General features: G+C 40.2%; 1 protein-coding gene across 1 annotated transcript in view; it reads right to left on the bottom strand.

The window, feature by feature from the left end:
• PHYHIPL (phytanoyl-CoA 2-hydroxylase interacting protein like) overlaps positions 1–13,655 on the bottom strand; it is a 93,283-nt gene that overhangs the window by 79,247 nt on the left and 381 nt on the right. The gene's annotated exons all lie outside the window — the stretch shown is intronic.

Here is a 13,655-nt window from a genome sequence, read left to right as displayed (position 1 = left end):
AAACTTTCAGCTGCTGAGAGCAGACTGAACTCTCAACGTTTTTACATGTTTGCCAGGCTATCATTGGCAAAGCCCATTAACAAAGCTCAAAAACTCAAGCTGAAATGGAAACACATACACAAAGTAAATGAGTTAGAATAGTAATCCATTCCCTTTACTTCCTATATCTAGCGGTCTTTCCGATGGCTCCCTATGAAGTTTTATTCAGAAACACAGAATCTGAATGGAAACAGCTTCTGCACTATAAAACAGAACAAATTTAAGAAAAAAAAAAAACTTTCCCCGTTTTCAATAAAGACTGTCTCACAATGAATATACATTTTTTGCAGGTAATTTTTAGATTTTAAACATTATTCATATCCATATTTTTTATTTTGCATTTAAAATATCTGGAGATTAGCCACTAGAGTAAGCTCACAGTGGCTCATTAGAATCTATCTGCCTTTGCTTAACAACTGTTGAGACAAGCTTTTAGTCACATAGGAAGTGCATTGAACAAACACGAGTAGATGTGTAGGCCTCATTCACACTGCAGCGCGCATTGTACCATATGCAACATATGCAAATAAATGGCTCCATACACATAGCCGCGTATGGAGCCATATATTTGCGTAGCGTATATATGAGCAAAAACAGAATGGAACAGAGATGCGTCTGGGCAGCGTATTTCTGCGTATTTACGCGCACATACGCGTGTTTACGAGCATATACGCGTGTACATGCGTGCAGCACATTAAAAATTCCATTACGAGTGATGCATTCTGGGATTGCATATAGTGCACGCATATACGCTCGTATATACGCGCATAGACGCTCGTATACACGCGTAAATACGCAATAAACAATTTTGCTTGCGTTATGTGCGAATGAGGCCGTATTGTGGAAAGAAGCACTAAAGAACAACCGTGGTTTAAGAGTGCAATAAAGGAAGTAGCCTGTGTATGCAAATATGGCTGCCTCCATGTGCATATGTTTGTATATACTGTTTATTATGCATAGAAGAACAGGTTTTTAAAATATTATCATAAAAAAATATAGTATTTGAGGTTGAATAAAGACATAGGTCCATCAAGTCCAACCTATTGCGTGTATGTATTTATGAGCTGGTGTGTGCATGTATATGTGTCCATGTGTGATTTTTCTCTTAGCAATACCTGTACCCCTGTATATTATGGTCTCCCAGGAACTCGTCCAGGAGTCTCTTGAATGATTCCACACTCTTAGCTGAAATCACTTCCTGCACAGGGCACTGTGTAGAACCCCCTGTGCCCTGTGTGTTGAAAAAACATTTCCACCAATTTTTGGTTGTGCCCTCTGGTCTTTGTTACGGAGCTGACCGTAAACAGTTTGTTACTGAGGTTGCTGTCACCCTTGAATAGTTTATACATGAAAATCATGTTCCCCCTTAATCTCCTATCCTCCAACGAGAACATATTTAATTTTAACAACCTTGTTTCATAGTTCAGATCCTCGAACCCCTTAATGACTTTGGTTGCCCTCCTCTGGACTTTTTCCTGCTCAAGGACATCTTTTCTTAGTATTGGTGACCAAAACTGGACCGCATACTCCAGATGTGGCCGAACCAGTGATCTGTAAAGTGGCAAAATTATAGACTTGTCCCTGCAATACATTCCCTTCTTAATGCAAGACAGGACTCTGCTAGCTTTGTTTACAGCAGTATGGCACTGCAAGCTATTTTTCAGTCTGCGGTCTATAATGACCCCCAAAACCTTCTCCGTTTCCAACTTCCCTAGTGGCACACCCATAAGAGTATAGTCCATTTGCCTATTTTTAACTCCAAGGTGCATTACCGTACATTTATCGACATTGAACTTTATCTGCCATACAGTTGCCCACTCCCCGATTTTCTCCAGGTAATGTTATAATGTCTTTAAATCTGTGTCTACTACCCTCCCAATTTTCGTATTATCAGCAAACACTGAGATATGACTTCTCACTCCCTTCCCTATATCATTAATAAATAGGTTAAAAAGCATGGCACCCAGCACCGAACCCTGGGGTACGCCACGCATGACCTCGGCCCAGTCTGAGAAGGTGCTGTTAACTGATACTCTTTGCGCACGTTCTTGTAGCCAGTTTTCTATCCACGTGCACACTAATTCATCTATGCCCATAGCTTGTATAACAAGCGTTTATGTGGCACCGTATCAAATGCTTTGGTAAAGTCCAGATATACTACGTCCATTGGCCTACCCCACATCCAGATCTCTACTTAACTCTTCATAAAAGGTCAGCAGGTTGGTCTGGCAAGAACGATCCTTCCTAAATCCAGGCTGATTATCAGTTATTATACTATGATCCCGGACGAATTCCACTAAGTAGTCCTTAATAATTCCCTCTAACAGTTTACATACTATGCATGTTAAACTAACTGGTCTATAGGCATTTTGACCCTTTTTTGAATATAGGTACCACATTAGCCCTTCGCCAGTCGCTTGGCACTCTACCAGCCATTACGGATTCCTTAAAAATGAGGAACAGTGGTCTCGTTATCTCCTTGTTCAGTTCTTTGAGTACCTTGGGATGTAGATTACCAGGTCCTAATGCTTTATTTGCATTTAGTAGTTTAAGCCTATGTTGTATCCCCGTTTCAGTCAACCATTTAGGTGTATTTCCTGTTAAATTATGTGTTTTATCATGTACATTAAACCCGTCTGTTTCCTTGGTGAATACCGACGAGAAGAAAGTATTTAGCGCCTCGGCCCTCTCCCTGTCGCTTGTGAGTAACGACCCATTTATGTCCTTTATTGGGCCTATCTGTTCCTTTCTCCCCTTTTTACTGTTTATGTACTGAAAATTTTTTTGGGGGTTCTTTTTACTAACTTCGGCGATATATTTTTCACATTCTATTTTAGCTGCCCGCACTGCCAGTTTACATATTTTATTAAATTCTTTGTAGTTTTGGAATGCCGATACTGTCCCCTCCGTTTTATACTTACTAAATGCTAGTTTTTTTTCCTTAATGTGTTTCTTTACCGATTTACTTAGCCATATTGGCTTTGTTTTTGATCTTTTACTTTTGTTCCCCAGCGGTATACACCTGGTAATAGCATTTTTTTATTTGTTCTTGAAACAGTCCCACTTCTGGTCAAAGTTTAGTCTATCAAATAAGTTTTCCCAATTGATTTCACCCACTATATTGCGCAGTTTATCAAAGTTTGCCTTCCTGAAGTTTAGGCTTCTTGTCCGCCCATCCCCCTTCCCTTTCTTGCAACCAATATTGAAAGCAATCACCTTGTGATCACTATTGCCCAGTATCTCCCCGATTACAACATCCTCAATTAACTCCGTATTATTGGTGATGATCGGATATAGGATTGCATTTTCCCTGGTCGGGACCTCAACCATCTGATCCATGAAATTGTCTCGCAACATATTAAGAAAACGGGCTGCCTTAGACGATTTGGAAGTTCCATTTGCGCAGTTGATATTTGGGTCATTGAAGTCCCCCATTACCACAACATTACCCTGTTTCCCCGCTATTTCTATTTGGGAATGTAGGTGGGCCTCCTCCTCTTCCCCTATATTTGGAGGTTTATAACAGACACCCACAATAAGTTTACAATAGGTCCGAATTCTTTTCCCGATTGCTTGTTTAAGGATAGTGACAAACTAGGTAGTACAAGCAGAATCTTGACATCCCTGGAAGCTTCCACATTTTAAAAACAACAGCAATTCTAATATTTCAATTCTCAAAGGTACAGTGTTCTGCTAAAAATGTGTATGTTGTAATGTGCTAGTAAATTAACCTCCTAACTGGAGCGCCAGATAGTTATTGACCGGAGATTGCAAGGTCATATAGCAAAATTAATAAAAGCCTCTAGCTCTCTGTTTAGACCCACCCAGGCTGTGGTCTTCTTCTAGGTGGGACAAGGATATCCTCAGAAAACAGATGTGGTAATCTAGGACAACTCCTCCTATTAGACAGACCTTGTTGAATACTTCTGATTGCATATTTACTGCAGAATACTCCCAGAATTAAAGTGTAGATCACCCCATGAAGAAAAAATATCAGCTCACTGGTTTTCAGACAGGATCAAAAAGGTATTTAACCCCTTCATGACTGAGGCCTTTTTCATTTTTTTGCACCCATGATATATTCCACATGTTATTCTTGAAAATTACCTAAAACCCTCAAACATTATATATTTTCTGAAAGCCAAGACCCTATAGAGTAAAATGGTGGCAGTTGCAAATTTTTATGTTGCACGATAATAGCGCAACTCCTTATCAAACCCCGAAAGTTAGTGAAAAATTTACTTAAATGCCCCAAAACACAATAAAATACCCATTGTTTTTATAAAATATAATAGATGAGGTTACAACGAGTAAATAAATACCCAACATGCCCAGGTTAAAAATTGTGTGCGTTCGTGAAACGGTGACAAACTTCAGTAACCCAAAACGTCCATAGACGACACTTTAAAAAACACCCACAGGTCATCAATTTAGAGATACCCAAAAATACTGGCCCTAGAATTATCACCCAACATGTGTAGCGCGTTCGTCGTTTTCCTACGTAGGCACATCCAATGCGTGTTTACGTGGTGACGCGCATGCTCGCGGGGGACTTTAAAACATTTTTAAATTTTTATTATTTAATAGCTTATAGCTGGGCTTCAGGAGCCCAGCACTGACAGCTATGGGACCGGAAGTGATGCCATCTAAATTGCTCCTAGGCCCATAGAACGGAGGTTCGTCCATCTCCTCCCCAGCTCCCGTCAACACCAGAGAAGCTGGTCCCGGGCCTGTAGGAGGGGCAATGGAGCCCGGGAAGCACGGTGGGGGTGTCGGGCGGGGGGGGACCCCTTCACCGGGCCATAGAAACGATCTGGCAACAGCGGAGTCGCCAGAATCACTTCTATTGTAATGCCGACAGTCGGCTGTACAAGTTTAAACAGAGTCCCAGTGGCTTTGTCTGTTTAAACAGCCCCGGTGCTAGCGACGTACACTGTACGTCGTTAGTCGTGAAGGGGTTAAGCACTTTTTTGAACAAGTATAACAAAACAATTTCAGATGTGAATGTAAAAGCCAACAAGGGAGCAAAGAATAGATGTTTCTAATTCATGTTTCTATACACTTAAGCAGGGAATATGTATGGATTAAAACTCATTTTTAAACCTTAATATACTAGATGAAAAGTTGCATTTACATATCCCAAAAATATAAAAATAGGCATGCAATTACATATTCATCTTGGCATATACTCTACAAAACTAGTTAATTATTATTTTCAGCCTTATGTCCCAGGATAAGTTACTCATTGCAAATATAGCAGTTATAACAGTTCCAACGCAGGAAATAGGAAACAATGTCAGCAGCAATGGTACTGTGTCTGCAACAACTTACAGGTATTTCAAGGCATTTTGTAAATTTGAATAATAAATATATATATTTGACTGTAGGCCAGTTTTAAAATCGGAATCAGTTTATAGCACAGCCATACACCTTGCAAGCCAAGCTCTCAGAAATGCTCACAAACAGGAATTATCACAAAAAAACAACTTACCGTATATACTCGAGTTGACTCATCCCTGCTCCTGACTGGCCGCTGCGGGGGTTTTTTCTTTTTCTTCTTACTTACCTTGCCGAGCGTCGCATCACTGCTGCTTCGGTGGGAGTCTGCTTCGGTGGCAGTCTCCGGCCACCTAAATTAGGACCCGGAGACTGCCAGATGACCCCACTCGGAGTGCCGCCCACCGGAGCAGCAGTGATGCGACGCTCGGCAAGGTAAGTAAGAAGAAACCTGACCACTGAGACGCTGACTAGACTATAAGCCCAGGGGGCACTTTTCAGCACAAAAAATGGGCTGAAAAACTCGGCTTATACTCGAGTATATACGGTAATAGAGCATCGGTCATATCATGGTAGCTTTAAGGTCCTAGTAAAACTAAACAACACAGAATGAAAACCATTAATATTACACCACAGAACCAATGGAGGTCCTAATTAAATGGATGTACAGTACAATGGATTTTTTTCACATGAACTGTCTAGTACATTCCGTAAGGCTACATTAACAGCATTATGCTCTACATTTCCTATTGTTGCAAGATCTCAGTTTAGCATGAATACCGCTGCCCTGAATTCCTTGGATTCTAAGTGTCCCATACAAATGTCCTATACAATAAATGAGGGACGGTTACTCATTAACATTCATAAAAGCACAAGGGGAAGTCCTGGTCTGGCAGTTTTCATGGTTGAACAGTCTCAGTAGCATTTTGGCTCATTCTTGTAAGGTGTTAGCTGACTTTTAAAATCTAAAAATGTTTTGAACTGACTTTCTAAACTAAAATTGCATAAAATCAATTTTAGAATACATTTAAGGATTGCATTATGTTTCAATCAAAGTTCTTTAAATTTATTCAGCAATACAAAGCGACTTCACAAATAAAACTTACTACTCTTTCCTTGCTTTCCCTGAGTTGTCACTATGTACTGCATGAACTACCACACTATATTTCATAATATCCCACTGTTTTGTTTAAAAAAATGGTGTATGTAATAGAGTAGAGTATTCTAGAACACATTCTTTTATGTATTGCGCCAGTTGGAAACTGTTGTTTAACAGAACAATCTTTCCAGATAATCATTTTACTTGTGACCATCACTTGTCCAACAGCTGTAATCAAGATTGAAGCCAATTAGTCTCACGTATCAAGTTATGAAAAAAAAAAGAACATTTAATTCATGCATGCAGCACACAAAAGGGTTTTAAAGGGAATGTCCTTGCTGGCCACATCTGAATATAGGCAACACAGCTGTATAGCTGTATAGTGATGTTACATGCAATGGGAAAATAGGTTTACTTCCCAGAAAGGAAACGATCTGGAAGAATTTGAAATGGTGTTTTTCTGTGTGTATGTCCTATTCCTCACAAGGTAGGGACAGATGCAACTGGTCTATGTACTCTGTAAAGTGCTGCAGAAATCTTTACCCCTGTATAAAATTACCGATTAAGGCTGAATACAGGCAGATAACACAATGGAATACTACTGAGTACACATTAAAAGGCTACACAACAAATCTAAGCTCACTTTTCCCAAGATACCCCCCATGGTGCAGCCCCTGAAAATTCTAGTGACTTTTGTAAGTGGAAACCAGCTCCCATCATCCTCTTGTAACATTGCTTGGGCATGGAAATTGGTGTCATGTGTCTCCGCATACATGGAAGTACTAGGTTTTTGACAGTGGGGGAACCAGGGGAATATGAACTTCTCAGTTTCTAGCAATCAATTGTATTCTTTGGCCTAGACCAGTGAAAATGCAGGTTCAGTATAAAAAGACAAAAATATTTAAAAGTACTCTTGAATATAGCTAGTACCTGTAAAGTCGTTTTATTTCAGCTTTCTCCAGTCATCTTCCACAAAACACGTCTCAAACTTTGAGAGGAAGGGTCAGTAATATGCACTAATCAATTCCTGAAGCACAAACTGCTGTCAATCTACCACTAGGATTTTGCTCAGTTACATTTTATTAGCAGGCTGGGGGTTGATCCTTGATAAAGTTGTACTACTTAATGTGAACCGACATGTAAACTACTTACCTAACCCATAGTGAGCATCTCTGGGTGCCTACACATCAGACCCATTTACAATGAACCTACAGGACCCCAGAAATGGCCAGGTGCAAGGATACTTCCTCGGTTGGTGGATTGAAAGCCTGGTCCTGTCCCCTCCAGTCTTTTAAGATCCATTTTAGGCCCATTACTATGATAGACTGGCTCTCTATCTAATAGTGAAGCTTATGAGTGGGCAATGCCAGGCTCTCAAATGACTGGAAGAATGTGCAGATCACATTAAAAACCAACATGATGTACAGGTATATAGGGTAGCCCACTATGGGCTAACAGTGATCAGTTTTCCACCTCATATTTTCTTTAACTGAAGTGGCGGTCAGGGGCCCAGCCATACTGTTTGACAGACATGCCAAGATCACAAGACTGGCTGAACATAATTACAAGTGTTTTGGTAGGTATGACAGTTCTCACATATGTATTTCACTGTGAATGTAGTTGTTTGTCTAGAGTTAGCTTTAAATGCGCATCATTTGTATGCATATCAGGCTTTGAACATGTAAAAATCAGGGAAATGTTCTTTTTGGACTGCTCTGCTCTCTTTTAGACACTGTTGGCAGAAGCAAATTAACCTCTCAGCGAACAAGCTACAAATATTTGTTTTCAGGATATTCAAATGTAAAAGGAAATGTATTCATTCTTCAACAGAAGATGAAAGCTTTAGCATGTCTATTTGTAAAAGTCCAGATATTTGAAAGCAAGTGATTCCTACTGCAGAGTCAGTGCTTATTCAGGACAAACCAAAATGATGGTAGTTAAAATCAGATTTGTACTTCCATCACAATGTGAGACAGGATGTTTAATCAATACCAGAGTTGTTCAAATGACCTGCTCTAGAAATAGTACAGCTTTAACTCCACATAATTGTCATTATGTAGGTAACATAAAATAATATTTGCGTATCCTATTATTCATAACCTACCTTTGTCTAATGAGGTGTGAGAAATATGCTTCATAGCCACTGACAGCCAAGTGTATGGATTTAAAAATCAGAACTCCAGGCACACAAAATGTCTTTAAAATATATAGGCACAAAGGACATAAATTCACCTTGGGTTCCCTAAATGGCTTTGCAGACCCAGTTATGTGGGAAGAATCCAGCAGGCCCTACCCACTACAGGCTGCCTGCAAAAGCTAGAAGGGGGCAGATACCAAAAGAGTCACCCTGCACAAAGAGAAAGAGCAGCAGTGACCGGTCTTTATTACAAATGCTCCTGCACAGAGGCAAAGTTTCACACTGGATTACTGTGCAGATCTGGAAGAAATACACAAAAGCTCACCAGAAAAAAAAACTGAAAACATCACGATCAGTGAAAACTGTTTTGCAATGTGTGCAACAATATGAAGGAGAAAAAAGTATGCAGATATTGAACTCCGACTACATTTTAAGTTTAGAAACTTACAAGAAGTGTACAGCAAGGGGAGTAAGAACCCCTGATCTTCAGATCTGTTCCCAGTCTGTGGGGTTGATTTACTAAAGGCAAACAGGCTGTACATTTGCAAGGGGAATGTTGCAGGGGAATTCAGCTTAGCGTAGGTGGTAACAAATTCACTTGCAAAAATACCCAATCACGTGCAAAACAAAAGAAAAACAAACAAACAAAAAGAGCAGTATTTTTGCTTCCACTTGATTGGATGATGGAAGTAAGCGAGGTTTACCACATTCCCAAGTGAAGGGGAAACTTCCCTTGCAAAGTGAGCAGCCTATTTGTGACCATGTTTCAGGTTACATCCTGAATATGGGTATAACAAGTTTACATTTAAGATCATGTTTCCTAAGTCTTAAGTGTATAAGCTTTTAAAATCATGTTTTTGTAACTTTTCTTAGCTCTCATTGACAGGAGCAAGTAGAACTTCAGTCTAAAGGAATCCTTCCTCCTGTTTAATAGCAGTGCTACTATGAGGCATTAATATTGTTATTAAATATTATTAGGTCTGTAAATTTAAACCCCAAGTCATTTTGCTTCAATTTCCAAAGTGGATAGATTTGCTAATATCATAATTAACCAATTTTCTACAGACAAAATATTTTGTTCTTTGTTGGAGTTGTAGATTCTGTTGTTGGAATACCTCTGCTCTGTACCACAAACTTTTGAAACTGAAACATAATATTGGCAGGAGTAGAAACCAAACAGTGTAAATTGTAATGTCATCTCACATTGGTGGTCAGTGGAGAAATGCCACCTTACATCAGGCTTCAGTAAAGCGTCCACTTGCATCTGTGGTCAGTAAAGCGTCCACTTGCATCCGTAGTCAGTAAAGCGTGCACTTGCATCCGTAGTCAGTAAAGCATCCACTTGCCAGTAACATGCCCCCTTACATCTGTGGTCGGTAAATGGCCCCCTTACATCTGTGGTCGGTAAATGGCCCCTTACATCTGTGGTCGGTAAATGGCCCCCTTACATCTGTGGTCAGTAAATGGCCCCCTTACATCTGTGGTCAGTAAATTGTTCCCTTAAATCTGTGGAGAGTAAAGCATCCCCTTACATCTGTGGAGAGAAAAGCTTCCACTAACATCTGTGGTCAGTAAAACATCCCCATACATCAGTAGGTCAGTAAAGTATTCCCTTACATCAGTAGGCCAGTAGAGTGTCCCCTTACATCAGTAGGTCAGTAACATGCCCCCTTACATCAGAAGGCCAGTAACATGTCCCCTTACATCAGAAGGCCAGTAACATGTCCCCTTTCCCCTGATCTTCAGATCTGTTCCCAGTCTGTGGGGTTGATTTACTAAAGGCAAACAGGCTGTACATTTGCAAGGGGAATGTTGCAGGGGAATTCAGCTTAGCGTAGGTGGTAACAAATTCACTTGCAAAAATACCCAATCACGTGCAAAACAAAAGAAAAACAAACAAACAAAAAGAGCAGTATTTTTGCTTCCACTTGATTGGATGATGGAAGTAAGCGAGGTTTACCACATTCCCAAGTGAAGGGGAAACTTCCCTTGCAAAGTGAGCAGCCTATTTGTGACCATGTTTCAGGTTACATCCTGAATATGGGTATAACAAGTTTACATTTAAGATCATGTTTCCTAAGTCTTAAGTGTATAAGCTTTTAAAATCATGTTTTTGTAACTTTTCTTAGCTCTCATTGACAGGAGCAAGTAGAACTTCAGTCTAAAGGAATCCTTCCTCCTGTTTAATAGCAGTGCTACTATGAGGCATTAATATTGTTATTAAATATTATTAGGTCTGTAAATTTAAACCCCAAGTCATTTTGCTTCAATTTCCAAAGTGGATAGATTTGCTAATATCATAATTAACCAATTTTCTACAGACAAAATATTTTGTTCTTTGTTGGAGTTGTAGATTCTGTTGTTGGAATACCTCTGCTCTGTACCACAAACTTTTGAAACTGAAACATAATATTGGCAGGAGTAGAAACCAAACAGTGTAAATTGTAATGTCATCTCACATTGGTGGTCAGTGGAGAAATGCCACCTTACATCAGGCTTCAGTAAAGCGTCCACTTGCATCTGTGGTCAGTAAAGCGTCCACTTGCATCCGTAGTCAGTAAAGCGTGCACTTGCATCCGTAGTCAGTAAAGCATCCACTTGCCAGTAACATGCCCCCTTACATCTGTGGTCGGTAAATGGCCCCCTTACATCTGTGGTCGGTAAATGGCCCCTTACATCTGTGGTCGGTAAATGGCCCCCTTACATCTGTGGTCAGTAAATGGCCCCCTTACATCTGTGGTCAGTAAATTGTTCCCTTAAATCTGTGGAGAGTAAAGCATCCCCTTACATCTGTGGAGAGAAAAGCTTCCACTAACATCTGTGGTCAGTAAAACATCCCCATACAGCAGTAGGTCAGTAAAGTATTCCCTTACATCAGTAGGCCAGTAGAGTGTCCCCTTACATCAGTAGGTCAGTAACATGCCCCCTTACATCAGAAGGCCAGTAACATGTCCCCTTACATCAGAAGGCCAGTAACATGTCCCCTTACATCAGTGGTCAGTAAAACTTCCCCTTACATCAGTAGATCAGTAAAGTGTCCACTTACATCAGTAGGTCAGTAAAACTTCCCCTTACAGCAGTGGTCAGTAAAACTTCCCCTTATATCAGTAGGTCAGTAAAGTGTCCCCTTACATCAGTAGGTCAGTAAAGCGTCCCCTTACATCAGTAGGTCAGTAAAACTTCCCCTTACATTAGTAGGTCAGTAGCATGTCCCCTTCCAGACAGGTAAAGAAGAAATACCAGGTGTCAGTAAGTAAAATTCATAGCAATGTTCTGCTTTAGATGTATGTGTAGCCAAAACGTTTGGAAACATATTGGATCAAGTAAGGGAGGTTCAGAACCCCTTTCTGGATTGTATTGCTGTCTGTTTTTTGATGGGGAGAGTCACAATCTCTCTGGCGATTAATGTCAATGGACAGAAAGTGATGGGAGATACAAAAGGTTACAGTTGCCACAATAAATGAGGCCAAATCCTCCAAACAGAACGCCTGTTGTGGTGACAACTCTCTAAGGCTCCATTCACACATAGCAGTAGCGAAAAAAATGCGCAGAATGGAAAAAACCGCAAACATTAACATAGGCGCGGATTCTGCACATTTGTGGCTATTACTATACCATAACACGCAAAATCCGCCCATAAAGAAAAAAAGTTGCGCTTGGACTATTTTGCAGGACGCACGGTTTTGTACTGCATGGACGCAACAATAGTCTGAACAATGCACATTGCAATGCTTTTTTTTTATGTTTAGCGCGTTTCCGGAACACCACTCATGATTTAATGGAACACAAGAGGAAATCTCCTCACTTTGTAAAGATTTTTGTTTTCTTTGTGCAACACAGGAAGTGAAGGGAAATCTCCCCAGTGGGACACAGAAAGCAAAAAAGAAACTGACAAGGGTCTAAATTTGTCCCTACTCTGACCAAAACTAAAATAAAATAAAAAAAATTGAAAGTATTAACTTTACCTAGCTGTGGCCGAAGATGATCTTCAACTGCAGCATCAGTGCCTGGGAGATTCTGGCTGCATAACAGTTGCAACAGCTGCTCTTTCATGCAATAAATAAACAAAAAAGTGGGTACTTAGTTTTCTATGCTGATGTACTGAAGGACTGTGACATGAAGAATGGAGGAAAAGGGGACAATAGACCACCTGTCAAATGTGACAATACTTTCCTATAGGGATTGGATCATTTTTCTAGGCATCTGCCCATTTAATACAACAGCTAGAACTTTTTCATTGGTATCCATCTAGGTGTAGACTTTTTACTTATGATAGGTGACAGAAACCTTTTCGGCTAGAAATATGGAAGATGCCAGTGCTGATATCTTTTTTTCCCCCAGGTACATGCTCTGAAGCAGTCATACATATCCTTTCTTCACTACTCCATTAGCAAATGACCTAAGGCTGGGTTCACACCTAGGCGAAAGCATTTTTGATGCACGTTTTGTGCACTTTTTGCATGTTTCATGCGCATAAATCAAGTTGCATGTTTTTGTGAACAGATCATAGCTCATTGATGTTAATGAGCATACACGAGCAGAAATGCACAAACACAGCAAACGTACGTTTTCAAACGTTTCCTATAGAGTCTGTGGGGCCAAAACAAGCTGCAATGTGGGGGGAAAAAAAAGCTCATGTGCTTTTTCCAGCGACAGGTGTTTTGCTTATTGCCACAAATGCTCAGATGTGAACAGGGCAATAGGTATTAAGGGGATTTTTTTAGGGCGGAAAAAGCCCTACAAAATGCTCAGTGTGTACCAGGCCTAAAAAAAGAAGTGACTCAACAAGCACTGACTGAAGGATGCAAACATTAGCCCTGGAACAAGCATCTTAAAAAGCACAACAATGGCAGCACCAAAATGTATATTCTGAAAGACTCCTTTAATAAGAAAGAACAAAGAGCAACTGCGAGTAGTTAACCAGAATAACCAATCACGTTATCTTTAAGTAGTCTGTCAGCACCTAAACTGTTAAACGCAAATGTCCGATTGGCTTTCATATGTAGCGTGACATCACTGTTCATTGTATCATGGCTTTCATATGTAGCGTGACATCACTGTTCATTGTATCATGGCTTTCATATGTAGCGTGACATCACTGTT

This window comes from Nanorana parkeri, unplaced genomic scaffold (assembly GCF_000935625.1).
Source record: "Nanorana parkeri isolate BGI_ZX_2015 unplaced genomic scaffold, ASM93562v1 scaffold1338, whole genome shotgun sequence".
Taxonomy (NCBI): Eukaryota; Metazoa; Chordata; class Amphibia; order Anura; family Dicroglossidae; genus Nanorana; species Nanorana parkeri.
The sequence above is the reverse complement of the archived record's forward strand: the minus strand, read 5'-3'. Positions and strand labels throughout refer to the sequence as shown.